This window comes from Lepidochelys olivacea (assembly GCF_965140295.1).
Source record: "Lepidochelys olivacea isolate rLepOli2 genome assembly, chromosome: 14".
NCBI classification, from domain to species: domain Eukaryota; kingdom Metazoa; phylum Chordata; order Testudines; family Cheloniidae; genus Lepidochelys; species Lepidochelys olivacea.
The window spans coordinates 121477-135917 of NC_140424.1; the positions used below are offsets into that span (position 1 = coordinate 121477).

At 47.9% G+C, this 14441-nt stretch overlaps 1 protein-coding gene across 2 annotated transcripts in view; it reads right to left on the reverse strand.

The window, feature by feature from the left end:
* Window positions 1-2813, reverse strand: part of SLC16A3 (solute carrier family 16 member 3) — a 36437-nt gene extending 33624 nt beyond the window's left edge. Inside the window, exon 1 of one of the 2 annotated variants that reach the window (XM_084647183.1) lies at window positions 2685-2813. The gene's annotated coding sequence lies outside the window, so the exon portion shown is untranslated. Of the gene's footprint in view, window positions 1-1762; window positions 1854-2684 lie in introns of those variants that run through there. The other variant, XM_084647184.1, reaches the window with a different exon arrangement.
* Window positions 2814-14441: the final 11628 nt, after the last annotated feature.

Sequence of the window (14441 nt, forward strand, 5' to 3'; positions counted from 1 at the left end):
ACCCATACACATGGGCTTCTGTTCCAAACTCTTTCAGACTGCTGATCTGCCATTCCAAAATAATTGAACAACCACTCCCTCAGACAGATATTGCAAACCTTTAAATAACTCACTATGTAACTCTAAGAGAACTATAAATTAAAAGTTCTGTATTAAGCACTCATGCATCAGTCAAACTCAATGTCCATTTCTGCCTGTGTTCCAGGACCAGTGCTAATAATCTTGTCAAATGAGGAAATGGAGCTGTTAAAATTTCTGTCTTTTGCTTTTTTAAAAAGCCAAATAAAATAAAGAATAAGGCAAAATAATAACTCAGTGTGTGAGCAACAGCCAAACCATTTGTTTGCAAAGTCAGTGTAGTAAAGAAGTTTCAAATCAAAGCAAATGCCCTGAATCTGTACAAAAAGGAGGGCATTCATGGGGGGGGGCGCGAAATAAGGAGGGGAGGAGAGTGTGTGTGTACATACCTACCTACAGATACATCCTAGCTCTTGACAACCAGAAGAGGTTGAAGTTGTCTCATGCTGGTCACCAGAAAATTAAACACCAATATCAATAGCCACTTTAGAAGATGTTGGCTCAAGTAGCCAATGGTGTTCACATGCTGTGCTGAGATAATTTCTCAGCTTTATAAAGGAGCATATTGGTAGGGCTCTACCAAATTCACGGCCATGAAAAACATATCACTGACTGAAATCTGGTGTGTCCCCCCTGACATCTGGTCTTTTGAGTGCTTTTACCCAATATTATGCAGATTCCATGGAGGAAACATTGGGGGGTCCTGACCCAAAAAGGAGTTGCAGGAGGGTGGGGGTGAAAGGTTATTTTGGGGGTGGGAGGGCATGTTATTGCCATCCTTACTTCTGCACTGCCTTCAGTGTTGGGCATCTGGAGAGCAGCAGTTGTTGGCCAAGTGCCCAGCTCTGCAGGCAGCAGTGCAGAAGCAAGGGTGGCAATAACATACCACGCCATGCCAGGCCATCTTTACTTCTGCACTGCTGCTGGCAGTGGCTCTGCCTTCAGAGCCAGCAGCAGTGCAGAAGTAAGGGTAGCAGTACTGCAACCTCCTACAATAGCCTTGCCGCCACCACCCCCCCCACAACTCCTTTTGGGATCAGGACCCCTACAATTACAGCACCCTGACATTTCACATATAAATATCTGAAATCATGACATTTACAATTTTTTAAATCCTATGACCATGAAATTGACCAAAATGGACTTTGAATTTGGTAGGGCCCTACATATTGGGCTTTACTCTGATTTAAATTCTGAAGTCATTTTCAGATCAATGAAAAATCTGCAAAATAAGTTTAATAGAAGATTAATCATGCTAAAATAAAAGATAAGAACAGCCACACTGGGTCAGACCAATGGTCCATCTAGCCCAGTAGCCTGCCTTCCCACAGCAGCCAATGCCAGGGAAGATGGTTGGATGGAATAAATCCTCAGCTCCCTGATCTAAGTATAAAACGATCAGAAGCATCACATGAAACACAGAAAAGAGGAAGGAATCGGTGGCCAAAGGCATTTAAGTATCACATTATATATGCACCTCTTCAGTACTCGCTGGTGAGGGACATCGGCTGATTCGGACATAGTCTTAGCCTCAGATGAGAGCACTGGGAATAAACGTTCCCAAGACAGAACAGTCTTACCAGCTTCATGTTACAACCACGGAGAAATGCTCCGGATTGTTCTACTCTGAAGAATAATGTAAAGAGCTAAGACAAGAGACTCGATAGAAAAGCCTCTTTCTTACCTTGTCCAACCCAAAAACGGAACAAAACCACTTCCGAGGCTAATTTTGCACATTAATTGTATCCAACGCAGACCGATGCGTGCTCCTTCCCAAGCGCCGGCCGAACCAGACGGGCGCAGAGCGCGCCAGCCGCTGGAGCCAGGGTCGGGAGGAGCGGGAGGGGGATCCCAGCTCCAGGAGGGGGAGCCGCCCAGCGCGGGGCCATCGGCCACCTGACGTGCAGGTCGGGCACCGGGACATCTCGTGCCTGCGCCACGCCAGCGGAGACATTCCGTTCCCATCGCTCACTGCACGCGGACACGCGCCCCCCCAGCCCCCCGGTGTCTCCGAGCTCCCCAGGGAGCCAGGCTGCCCCCGCGGAGCGGCTCGACGCAGCACCCGAAGCAGAGAACCGGGACAAAGGAGTGGCGAGGGGATGCGCCTCCAGCTGGCGATGGTCCCCCGGCCCCTCCTGCTGCGCAGAGATGCCAGCCGCCCCCGGTTCAGCTCGCGGGAGGGAGGGAGGGAGGCTTTTTCGAACAGACTGGTCGAGTCCTGCCAATTAACAGGCTCCGCTCCACAGCCCCCGCGCCCCTTCCCGGGCGCAGCTGTCCAGGAGCGCCGAGGGAAAGGGGATGCGCGGGGCGCTCCCAGCCCGGACCGGACCCTACCGGCCTCATGACCTCGCCCAGGCTAAGCCGGAGACCCCAACACACTGGGCTCTGGCCCGCGTCGGCCCGGATCTCTCCCCGGTTCTGGAGCGGCGGATTTCCTCTGCGTCCCCCCGCGCCGGCTGCAGCGCCCGGATCCCTCCTGGGGAGGCTCCCACCCGCGCGGGGGCTCGGGGAAGCCGCCGCCGCCGCCTGCGCGCCGGACGGCAGCGCGGCAGCCAGCGCCTCAGCATCCCGAGCGGCTGCGCCCCGGCTCCCTGGGATTCACCTACCGGGGACGAGCCTGCGCTGGTCTCAATCCCGGTTCCGAGACCGACCCGACCCGCTGGCTTCGTCTCGGCTTCCGGCCGATTTAACGCCTCTTACTCAGCAGCAGCAGCGGGCGGCAGCCGCTAGATTCCGACCAACGTCAGAGCAGCCGGGTCCAGACACCTGACGGGTCCTAGCGCCTCCCACCGCCTGGTTAATTCAGAGCCAAACCAGCCCCCAACCTGGGCCCACCCAGGCCACAGCCAGATTGGCCATAACCATCATCATAGCATCCACGGCTACAGATTCGGGGCCACCTAACCAGAACCATCCGGCTCAAGGCCAGAACGCGAAGGTCTGGGTACAAGCGGGTCCAGAGCCTTAGGACCTAATACCCTGAACACCCGTGTAGAAGTCAAAGTCCTAAACTCTCCGGGTTTCTGGGCACTGGCTCCCACCTCATCCTAACACAATTTCCAAGCTCCAGGGACACACCGCTTTGGGTAGCTGGGACTCCTGAGTTCTCAGACTGCCTCTGACACTTACCTATTTGCTGTGGGTCTGAGCAGATCACTTACCCTCACATGAGGATTAGGAAGCTAGGCAGTAGATCTTCGCATTAAAGGGACCTTAGATACCTAGAGTTATTATTTCAGTGTCTCATTATATCAAAACTATCCAGGCTCTGTCACACCCAAACTGGCTGCATTAGTCAGTGTGGGGATCATTATACACTCAAAACAGGTGATTCTGATCCAGTTAATTCTCCCTGGTTTAGCTGTTAATTCTGAGTGGTGAGCTCTGCATTTCAGGAGCCCTGTTACCAAGGTTAATGCGGGGGGGGGGGCAGGTGTGCTGGATATCAGAAATAAAACAAGAGTATTTTAAGGGCTGGGAGATCAATATGTTGAGCAAAAGTCAGAACTCATGAGCAGTTGCATGGTCAGCTGTATCAAAATTCAAGCTCTAATCTGACCAATGAAAGCATTTTTAATTAATTATTTTTAGGACACAGGCAAGGTGAAATTTAATGGGGTTGGTAACACTGTATCTTTTATCTGTGACCCCTCTCCCCACCCAAGCTGCAGTCTTCTCTGGAGCTGTTCAGAATTCACCTTTCTCCCTGGAATATCTGTTGACAGACCCTTTCCTATGCAAGCCTATTTTATTCTTAAGGTAAAATAACTACAGAGAAAACATATTAAAAAATAAAAAACCCTACATGCATGATAATATGCTTACCAGAGATCACCCCAAGCCTAACATGGGCTCTGGCAGGAACAGTCCTTCAAAACTCTACCCAAGGGGTTCTTTGTAGTTTCAGGTTAATCACAGCTTCAGCTGAGAACAAGCCCATAGTTTTACAGGGCCTCAGTAGGCCTAGTCCGTCTAACCCTTCCCTAAGGACTTGGGCCCTGCATGGACCACAAGTCCTGTCCTTTTGCTGGATCACAAACATAAGAAGATAAGAATGGCTATATTGGGTCAGACCAAAGGTCCATCCAGCCCAGTATCCTGTCTGCTGACAGTGGCTAATGCCAGGTGCCCCAGAGGGAGTGAACTTAACAGGTAATGATCAAGTGATCTCTTTCCTGCCATCCATCTCCACCCTCTGACAAACAGAAGCTAGGGACACCATTCCTTATCGATCCTGGCTAATAGCCATTCATGGACTTAACCGCTATGAATTTATCTAGTTCTCTTTTAAACCCTGTTATAGTCCGAGCCTTCACAACCTCCTCAGGCAAAAAAAGGCCCTGACCCTGTTTGAAACTAAAAATCCTTTATTTGTCTGCTGTTCCCTGCATAATTCAGTCTGAAATTATATATGTGCCCCTCTCCAGGGGGCAGTTTCAAATTGCTGCTAACTGAAGGACTTTGTGACTGGAGGACTTATAAGAAGTGGAAACTTGGACAGATGACTAGGGAGGAGTATAAAAATATTGCTCAAGCATGAGGGGTGTAATCAGGAAGGTGAAAACAACTGGAGTTGCAGCTAGCAAGGGATGTGAAGGGTAACAAGAAGTGTTTCTACAGGTATGTTAGCAACAAGAAAAAGGTCAGGGAAAGGGTGGGACCCTTAATGAATGGGGGAGGCAACCTAGTCACAGATGATGTGGAAAAAACTGAAGTACTCAATGCTTTTTTTGCCTCAGTCTTCACAGACAAGGTCAGCTCCCACACTGCTGTCCTGGGCAACAAAGTATGGGGAGGAGGTGAGCAGCCTTCAGTGGTGAAAAAACAGATTAAGGACTATTTAGAAAAGTTGGACATGCACAAGTCCATGGATCCAGATCTAATGCATCTGAGGGTGCTGAGAGAATTGGCTGATGTTATTGCAGAGCCATTATCTTTGAAAACTCATGGCAATCAGGGAGGTCCCGGACAACTGGAAAAAGGCAAATATAATGCCCATCTTTTAAAAAGGGAAGAATGAGAACCCAGGGAACTATAGACCGGTCAGCCTCACCTCAGTCCCTGGAAAAATCATGGAGAAGGTCCTCAAGGAAACCATTTTGAAGCACTTGGAGGAGAGTCATGTGATCAGGAACAGTCAACATGGATTCCCCAAGGGCAAGTCATGCCTGACCAACCTGATTGCCTTCTACAATGAGATAACTGGCTCTGTGGATGTGGGGAAAGCAATGGATGTGATATATCTTGACTTTAGCAAAGCTTTTGATACAGTCTCCCACAGTATTCTTGCCAGCAAGTTAAAAAAGTATGGATTGGATGAATAGACTATAAGGTGGATAGAAAGCTGGCTAGATTGTTGGGCTCAGCAGGTAGTGATGCATAGGTGCTGACTTCTCCTTTTTCTCATGGGTGTTCGACCCCCCGCTCTATCTTTTGTCATTAATAAACTTGTTTTTGCTTTATCTAAACCAGTGATGATTTAGTGATGGGATGATTTAGTTGGGGATTGGTTCTGCTTTGAGCAGGGGGGTGGACTAGATGACCTCATGAGGTCCCTTCCAACCCTGATATTCTATGATTCAGTGTGTTGGAGTGAAGTGTATGGGAATCATAATTCAGGGGGAGAAAGCTGTTGCATATTTCTCTCCACATTGAGGGAGGGGGTGAACTTTATGAGCTTATGCTGTACAGTTCCCAGTGCAGCGCAAGACAGTATAATTTGCGGTTTATACTCCAGAGGGATTGTGTGCCTGGGCAGCTGGGAGTTGTCTTGGCTGTAGCCTTCCTTTGCAGGGGCTGTTCAGAGAGCCCGCATGTAATTGCAGCTGGGTGTGTCCCTACCTGTATGACTGCCGGTGAAAGTGCAGCTGGAGGGCTTTGCAGCTTGTCACAGCAGTTCAGTGTGAAAGGGAGCCCAGGCTAGTGGGTCAGGGAGCTGAGTGGCACCCCCGTTCCAGGTGACACCCCAGGGGGAACCCATCACAGACTTACTTTAGAATCTTTGAATTTGATTCATTATCCAATAGGGAGCCAGTGTAGCCAGCGGAACACTGGAGCACTGAATTTACAGAAGCCTCTTTCCTGTGCTTGATCCTATGTTGCTTCCCTTAAAAAAGACAGAATGGGAGGTAGGGAAAGGGTGATTATTTTCAATTCAGGACAGCAAGGATAACTACAAGCATGAGAATGATCTGCTTACCTGGATTTTCAGAGAAAAGTCTTGGGCAGTCAGAAAGAAGAAGAGGCTTATAGGAGGAGGGGGCTGCAATTGGGACAGATCTTCAGTCCTGCAGAATCTGGAAGTCCCATATGGCAGAAATCTTTGCTTACTGAGGATCTTCTAAGCCTGGCAGAAGTAGACCTGTCCTTTTGTGTATCTTAGGACTTATCTGCATGGCATGTTTTTGGCAGAATATGCTCTTGTTTATAAACTTTGTGGAATAACAAATCCAAAATAAGTACATCCACATGTCTGGCTTTAATCTACTCCCTCTGAATCAGTAAGTCTACAAAGTGCTGATATTTTTTTCTTCAAAATAAGCATACAGCATTCTTGGCAGGTGTCCTATGGTGCATTGTCCCACTGCTTGGCCCTTCCTATGCATTCTAGGAATTATTTTGTCACATTGTGGGATACCTACTGGAAGCTATTGGATACCTACCGGAAGCAATTGGAATATGGACCCTGGACTTCGGAAAAGGAGACATTGACTCCCTCAGGGAACTGATGGGCAGGATCTCCTGGGAGAATAACATGAGAGGGAAAGGAGTCCAGGAGAGCTGGCTGTATTTTAAAGAATCCTTATTGAGGTTGCAGGAACAAATCATCCCGATGTGTAGAAAGAATAGTAAATATGGCAGGTGACCAGCTTGGCAGTGAAATCCTTGCTGATCTTAAACACAGAAAAGACGCCTACAAGAAATGGAAGCTTGGACGAATGACCAGGGAGGAATACAAAAATATTGCTCAGGCATGCGGGAGTGAAAGGCCAAATCACAACTGGAGTTGCAGCTAGCAAGGGATGTTAAGAGGAACAAGAAGGGTTTCTACAGGCATGTTAGCAACAAGAAGAAGGTCAGGGAAAGCATGGGCCCCTTACTGAATGGGGGAGGCAACCTAGTGACAGAGGATATGGAAAAAGCTGATGTACTCAGTGCTTTTTTTGCCTCTGTCTTCACAAACAAGGTCAGCTCCCAGACTACTGCATTGGGCGGCGCAGTATGGGGAGGAGGTGACCAGCCCTCTGTGGAGAAAGAAGTGGTTCAGGACTATTTAGAAAAGCTGGATGAGCACAAGTCCATGGGGCCAGATGCACTGCATCTGAGGGTGCTAAAGGAGTTGGCTGACGTGATTGCAGAGCCATTGGCCATTATCTTTGAAAACTCATGGCGATCGGGCGAGGTCCCAGATGACTGGAAAAAGGCTAATGTAGTGTCCATCTTTAAAAAAGAGAAGAGGAGGATCCAGGGAACTACAGGCCAGTCAGCCTCACCTCAGTCCCTGGAAAAATCATGGAGAAGGTCCTCAAGGAATCCATTTTGAAGCACTTTGAGGAGAGGAAAGTGATCAGGAACAGTCAGCATGGATTCACCAAGGGCAAGTCATGCCTGACTAACCTAATTGCCTTCTACGATGAGATAACTGGCTCTGTGGATGAGGGGAACGCAGTGGACATGTTATTCCTTGACTTTAGCAAAGCTTTTGATATGGTCTCCCACAGTATTCTTGCCAGCAAGTTAAAGAAGTATGGGCTGGATGAATGGACTATAAGGTGGATAGAAAGCTGGCTAGATCATCGGGCTCAACGGGTAGTGATCAATGGTTCCACGTCTAGTTGGCAGCCGGTATCAAGTGGAGTGCCCCAAGGGTTGGTCCTGGGGCCGGTTTTGTTCAATATCTTCATAAATGATCTAGAGGATGGTGTGGATTGCACCCTCAGCAAGTTTGCAGATGACACTAACTGGGAGGAGTGGTAGATATGCTGGAGGGTAGGGATAGGATACAGAGGGACCTAGACAAATTAGAGGATTGTGCCAAAAGAAATCTGATGAGGTTCAACAAGGACAAGTGCAGAGTCCTGCAAGTAGGATGGAAGAATCCCATGCACTGCTACAGACAAGGGACTGAGTGGCTAGGCAGGAGTTCTGCAGAAAAGGACATAGGAATTACAGTGGACAAGAAGCTGGATAAGAGTCAACAGTGTGCCCTTGTTGCCAAGAAGGCCAATGGCATTTTCGGATGTATAAGTAGGAGCATTGCCAGCAGATAGACAGACGTGATCATTCCCCTCTATTTGGCATTGGTGAGGCCTCATCTGGAGTACTGTGTCCAGTTTTGGGCTCCACACTACAAGAAGGATGTGGAAAAATTGGAAAGAGTCCAGCGGAGGGCAACAAAAATGATTAGGGGACTAGAACACATGACTTATGAGGAGAGGCTGTGGGAACTGGGATTGTTTAGTTTGCAGAAGAGAAGAATGAAGGGAGATTTGATAGCTGCTTTCAACTACCTGAAAGGGGGTTCCAAAGACGATAGATCTAGACTGTTCTCAGTGGTAGCAGATGAGAGAACAAGGAGTAATGGTCTCAAGTTGCAGTGAGGGAGGTTTATATTGGATATTAGGAAAAATATTTTCACTAGGAGGGTGGTGAAGCACTGGAATAGGCTACCTAGGGATGTGGTGGAATGTCCTTCCTTAGAAGTTTTTAAGGTCAGGCTTGACAAAGCCCTGGTTGGGATGATTTAGTTGGTGATTGGTCTTGCTTTGAGCAGGGGGTTGGACTAGATGACTTCCTGAGGTCTCTTCCAACCCTGATATTCTATGATTCTATGAATTCTAGGATTTAGAGTTAAACAAGCAAAATACCATTATTCCTTTCTTGAAATCCCATGATTCATCCATCTTTTGTGGTTCAGCACCATTTTAAAATTGATGTCAGCCACATGGAGGGAACACTGTTGTGATCCTGACATCATTAACATATAGAAACTACTGCACTTGTATTTGTAGTTGCACAGCTGAGTGGCTTTGGCTTTGCAAGTCAGCAGCACCAATCTGGGTAGTGGAAGAGAAGAAAGATGACATCAAGCAGCTACTTGTGGATAAACTTTCCCTGCACTAACTCATCCCCAAATGGCCTTAGTTAAATTTCAAAGTGTATTATCTAATTTGCAAAAAAAAAATGCCAGAAAACGGCGGGGGGGGAGGGATTTGTATTGTGTGGACACAAGGCATTTTAATCCAAAGAAACAAACGTTAACGTGGTGGTGGTGGGGGATTTCCATATAAACAAGGCTTCAGGTGTTGTGGGTGGTAGATGCTTCCAACTGCAAATTTCTCCTGCATCCATCACCCATATCCTGCAGTTTATAGGTGACTTTCAGATGGTGCTTCTCAACTGCCTAGAGTTCCTCATGGACTCTTAAGTATTTGAGCTGTAAATAATATTTTCCTTTTAACTTGTGAGGGAAATATGCCTTTTTTCCACTTGAATGGAATACACATGCACTATAGATATATTTACTTTGTTGTGCATTTTTAGAATTATAACAATAAAATTTTACACTATTAAATGATTTCACTCAGTGAACTTTGTTGCAACTATTCAGTAATGCTCTCACACATGCACTGGGGGCCTGTGATGAGGTGTGTATCCTACACAGGCCCTTAAGGGGTTAAATTAGATATGACAGGCCAATTAACATACTTGGCAGCTCCTGTCAGAGAAAGCCAGGGAGCCAGGCTTAATTGATGAAGCCCAGCTGAGGAGAGGTTAGGTGATTATAAAGCCTGGAAGTTTGTAACAGAAAAACAGGCTGTAGGAGGAGAGTCGGTATTCAGGGGGTGCTATGGGGGGTGCCTATCCTCATCCCGGTTTCCTACAGGATGTCTGCTGGTGGCAAGTGTGCTAGTCCCAGGTGGAGTGCTTAACTGCAGCACACTCTGAGTGTGTAATGTGAGTTCTGCAGAGGAGAATTGCTGCTCCTAGCTTGTGCCCTGGAGCAGGGAATTAGTATTTTGTTTATAAACAGAAGCAGGATGATTAAAATAAGAAAGGGCTGGTGTGATGCTCTGTACCTCGGGGGACCACCCTACACCCCCATGTTCATCTTTATAAAATGATTGTGTGGTATCTAATGTGGTATCTAATGCAAAGTTTGTCGAGTGTCTTCAGAAGGCTCATGATGTACTGTAATACTGTAATTCCTATTCTTGTTATAGTGATGTAATGTTATAGGTTATAATTTCATGTATATAGTTATGAGCCTGAAAATGTATACTCATGGCTTAAAGCAAGCCAGACAAAAACTCTCCAGAAGCAGAGGGGTAATTCACACCTTATCAGGGCATGGATGGTAGTGACTCTGGGAAATGTGCAGGTCATAGTGGATGGCTTTGCTGCGCTGGGGTTCCCTAACTGTGGAGGGGTGATAGACGGAATGCATATCCCTATCTTGGCACCGGACCACCTTGCCAACCAGTACATAAATCACAAGGGGTACTTCTCAATGGTGCTGCAAGCACTGGTGGATCACAAGGGACGTTTCACCGACATCAACGTGGGATGGCCGGAAAAGGCGCATGACGCTCGCATCTTTAGGAACTTCGGGCTGTTTGAGCAGCTGCAAGAAGGGATTTACTTCCCAGACCAGAAAATTACCATTAGGAATGTTGAAATGCCAGTAGTTATCCTTGGGGACCCAGCCTACCCCTTGCTCCTATAGCTCATGAAGCCGTACACAGGCAACCTGGACAGTAGTAAGGGGCAGTTCAACTATAGGCTGAGCAAGTGCAGAATGGTGGTAGAATGTACCTTTGGACGTTTAAAATCTTGTTGGTGCTGTTTGCTGACTAGGTTAGACTTCAGCTCAACCAATATTTCCATTAAGAAAAGGAGTACTTGTGGCACCTTAGAGACTAACCAATTTATTTGAGTGTGAGCTTTTGTGAGCTACAGCTCACTTCATCGGATGCATACTGTGGAAACTGCAGAAGACATTATATACACAGAGACCATGAAACAATACCCGATTATCATGCACATTGTAAGGAGAGTGGTCAGTTTGGATGAGCTATTGCCAGCAGGAGAGTGAGTTTGTGTGTGGGGGGTGTGTGTGAGAAAACCTGGATTTGTGCTGGAAATGGCCCACCTTGATTATCATACACATTTTAAAGAGAGTGGTCACTTTGGATGGGCTATTACTAGCAGGAGAGTGAGTTTGTGTGTGGGGGGGGGGGTGTGAGAAAACCTGGATTTGTGCTGGAAATGGCCCACCTTGATTATCATACACATTTTAAAGAGAGTGGTCACTTTGGATGGGCTATTACTAGCAGGAGAGTGAGTTTGGGCGGGGGGGGGGTGGAGGGAGAGAAAACCTGGATTTGTGCTGGAAATGGCCCAACTTGATGATCACTTTAGATAAGCTATTACCAGCAGGTGAGTGGGGTGGGAGGAGGTATTGTTTCATGGTCTCTGTGTATATAATGTCTTCTGCAATTTCCACAGTATGCATCCGATGAAGTGAGCTGTAGCTCACGAAAGCTCATGCTCAAATAAATTGGTTAGTCTCTAAGTTGCCACAAGTCCTCCTTTTCTTTTTGCAAATACAGACTAACACGGCTGTTACTCTGAAACCTGTCAATATTTCCATTGTTATTGCTGCTTGCTGTATGCTCCATAATATCTGTGAGCGTAAGGGGGAGACGTTTATGGCGGGGTGGGAGGTTGAGGCAAATTGCCTGGTGGCCGATTTTGAGCAGCCAGACACCAGGGCGATTAGAAGAGCACAGCTAGGTGCGCTGCACATCAGAGAGGCTTTGAAAAACAGTTTAATGACTGGCCAGGCTACAGTGTGACAGTTGTGTGTATTTCTCCTTGATGCAAAACTGCCCCCTCTGTTGAATTTACTTCCCTGTAAGGCAATCCCCCTCCCACCTTTGACCACAGCTGGAAAAAGAAAATAAAGTCCCTATTGTTTTGAATCTATACATTCTTTATTTTAAAAAAAGGGAGATCACTGACAAAGTAGCCCGGGTGGGGTGAGGGAGGAGGGAAAGACAAGGCCACATTGCTTATTGTAGCCACACTGCAAATCGAAGCTCTTTGAATGACAGCCTTCTGTTGCTTGGGCCATCCTCTGGCGTGGAGTGGCTGGGTGCCCAGAGCCTCCCCCGCCCCCGTGTTCTTGAGCTTGTTTTTCACTTGTGAGCCTTGTCTGAAGCCAGAACCCTTGCCGCCTGGAGCTGAAGCATGTAACTTAGCTGTGTGAGGCCCCGGGCAATTGCCCTGCTTGCTACCCCTAACGCTGGCTCTGCACTTGTGACCCCCCCCCCAACCTGTCCCATGACCTTCCTGTGGGTTGCAACCTCCAGATTGAGAAACCCTGCTCTAGATGAGTTGAGTACTCCCGGAAGACCTCTGTGTACCCCCAGGGGTATGTGCACCCCTGCTTGAGACCACTGAGCTAGTGTATGTGTGTAAGGGGGAGAAAGCAGTAGAATTGAGGAAGGGGCTGGTACTAGATTGCGGGATGGGGGTATAAAAGGAATAATATTAGGAGAGGGACATGTATGCTCATGTAATATAGAGTACTTGTGGCACCTTAGAGACTAACCAATTTATTTGAGCATAAGCTTTTGTGAGCTACAGCTCACTTCATTGGATGCAAATAAATGCTCAAATAAATTGGTTAGTCTCTAAGGTGCCACAAGTACTCCTTTTCTTTTTGCAAATACAGACTAACAAGGCTGTTACTCTGAAACCTGTAATATAGAGTGGTTTCCCAAACAGTGGGTCATGACTGTCATGATAGAGGGGTGACTGGGCTAAACCTGAGTGGCAGTGTGACCACTTGTGCCAGGTCGAAACTCCCAGAATGGGGAGCTGGGCCCAGCCCTGCAGGACAGGAGCTGCCACTGTGGGGTGAATGTGAAACAGGCTCACACTCCAACCCCTACCCTGCCCCCACTGGTCTTCCCCTCTGCACCAGGCTGGGATTAGGGTTATGGTGCTGGGATGAAGGGTGCTGCTGTGAGTGGTTTGTGCCCTCTCAGTGGTGAAGGAGGAGAAGAATCCTGGCCTATTGGCCTCCACCCACAAATCTGAACCCTGGTTAGGTCACAAAAAAAGACAACATGCAGTTGGTGCATTGCCTTACTAAACAGTTTGGGAACCAGTGATAGAGTGGAGGGGCTGATACCTGCCAAGGGGGAGGGAGAATTTGTGGAAAATGTAGGTAAAGGGGATGATACTGCATAAGAGGGGAGGAGCTAAGAGAACAGGGCTGACATCTGTTTGTTGGGGAAGAAGGGCAGGGGTGTGATGGTGATGTTTAATACTTCCTAATGAAGGTAGAGTTGGGGCAATTTTTGGGAAAGGGACTGATACTGGCTAATTGTGTGTGGAGAGAGGGCTGGTAGGAGGTAAAGGGCTTAAATTGGATAATGATGGGGGGAACAGCCAGTACTGAAAAAATGGGAGGTATGATGGCCACATGGTTCAAGAAAATGAAGGAAATTGTATGAAATTCCTATGGCAGAGCATGTTCATGGGGGCTTAGGTGATGTAGGTGAATAAGAAAATGGGACGTAGGTAAAGGATTGATAGATTCTGGGGGTTGATGAGGGATATGAATGGATAAAGCCTTGGTGTGGAATTGTTGGGGCACAGGTTGGTGAGGGGAACGGGTAGCTAGGGAGTTGGTGAGGTTGATGGGGGATGTGAGGAGTTGATTGAAGCATGGGTTGATGGTGAATGTGAGAGGATGGGTGTTAATGGGGGATATAGATGGGTGGGTTGTCAATGGGGACATTGGTGGATTATGCACTGGTGCAAGGTTGATAGGTGAATGGGGCATTGGTGGGGGTTGTTTGATAGAAGTATTGGAATGCGCTGAGCTTGACCGGATGTGGGTTGATGGGGTGAGGATGGATAGGGATTTGGTGGAGGGGCTTATGGGGTAGAGGGTTGCATAGGGTGGATAGTACATTGGTGGGGTGGTGATAGGGTGCAGCTCCCTCAGTGGGGACAGCTCAGGTCAATGGAGACATGGGATAATGGGGAGGTGTTGGTTTATGCTTTAGTGGGGGCTCAGGTTGATGAGGATAGTTACCGAAAGTGGGTAGGAGAGAGAGGCTGCAGAGGTAGGTGGACTGGGGGCTGGTGATAATCTCTGGGGATAAGGGTGGATAGTACAGTGGTGCGGTTCCTGCCACTATTTACATCACAGCAGCTGGTACAACGCCCAAGGCGCGTTTCAAAGCATTGGCAGGATGCCAGACCCCGGACAGAGGCCAAGGGCGGGCCTCAATTAGCGCGCGAGGGAAGGGGTCTGAAGCGGATCCCACGGCCGGTCCCGCTGG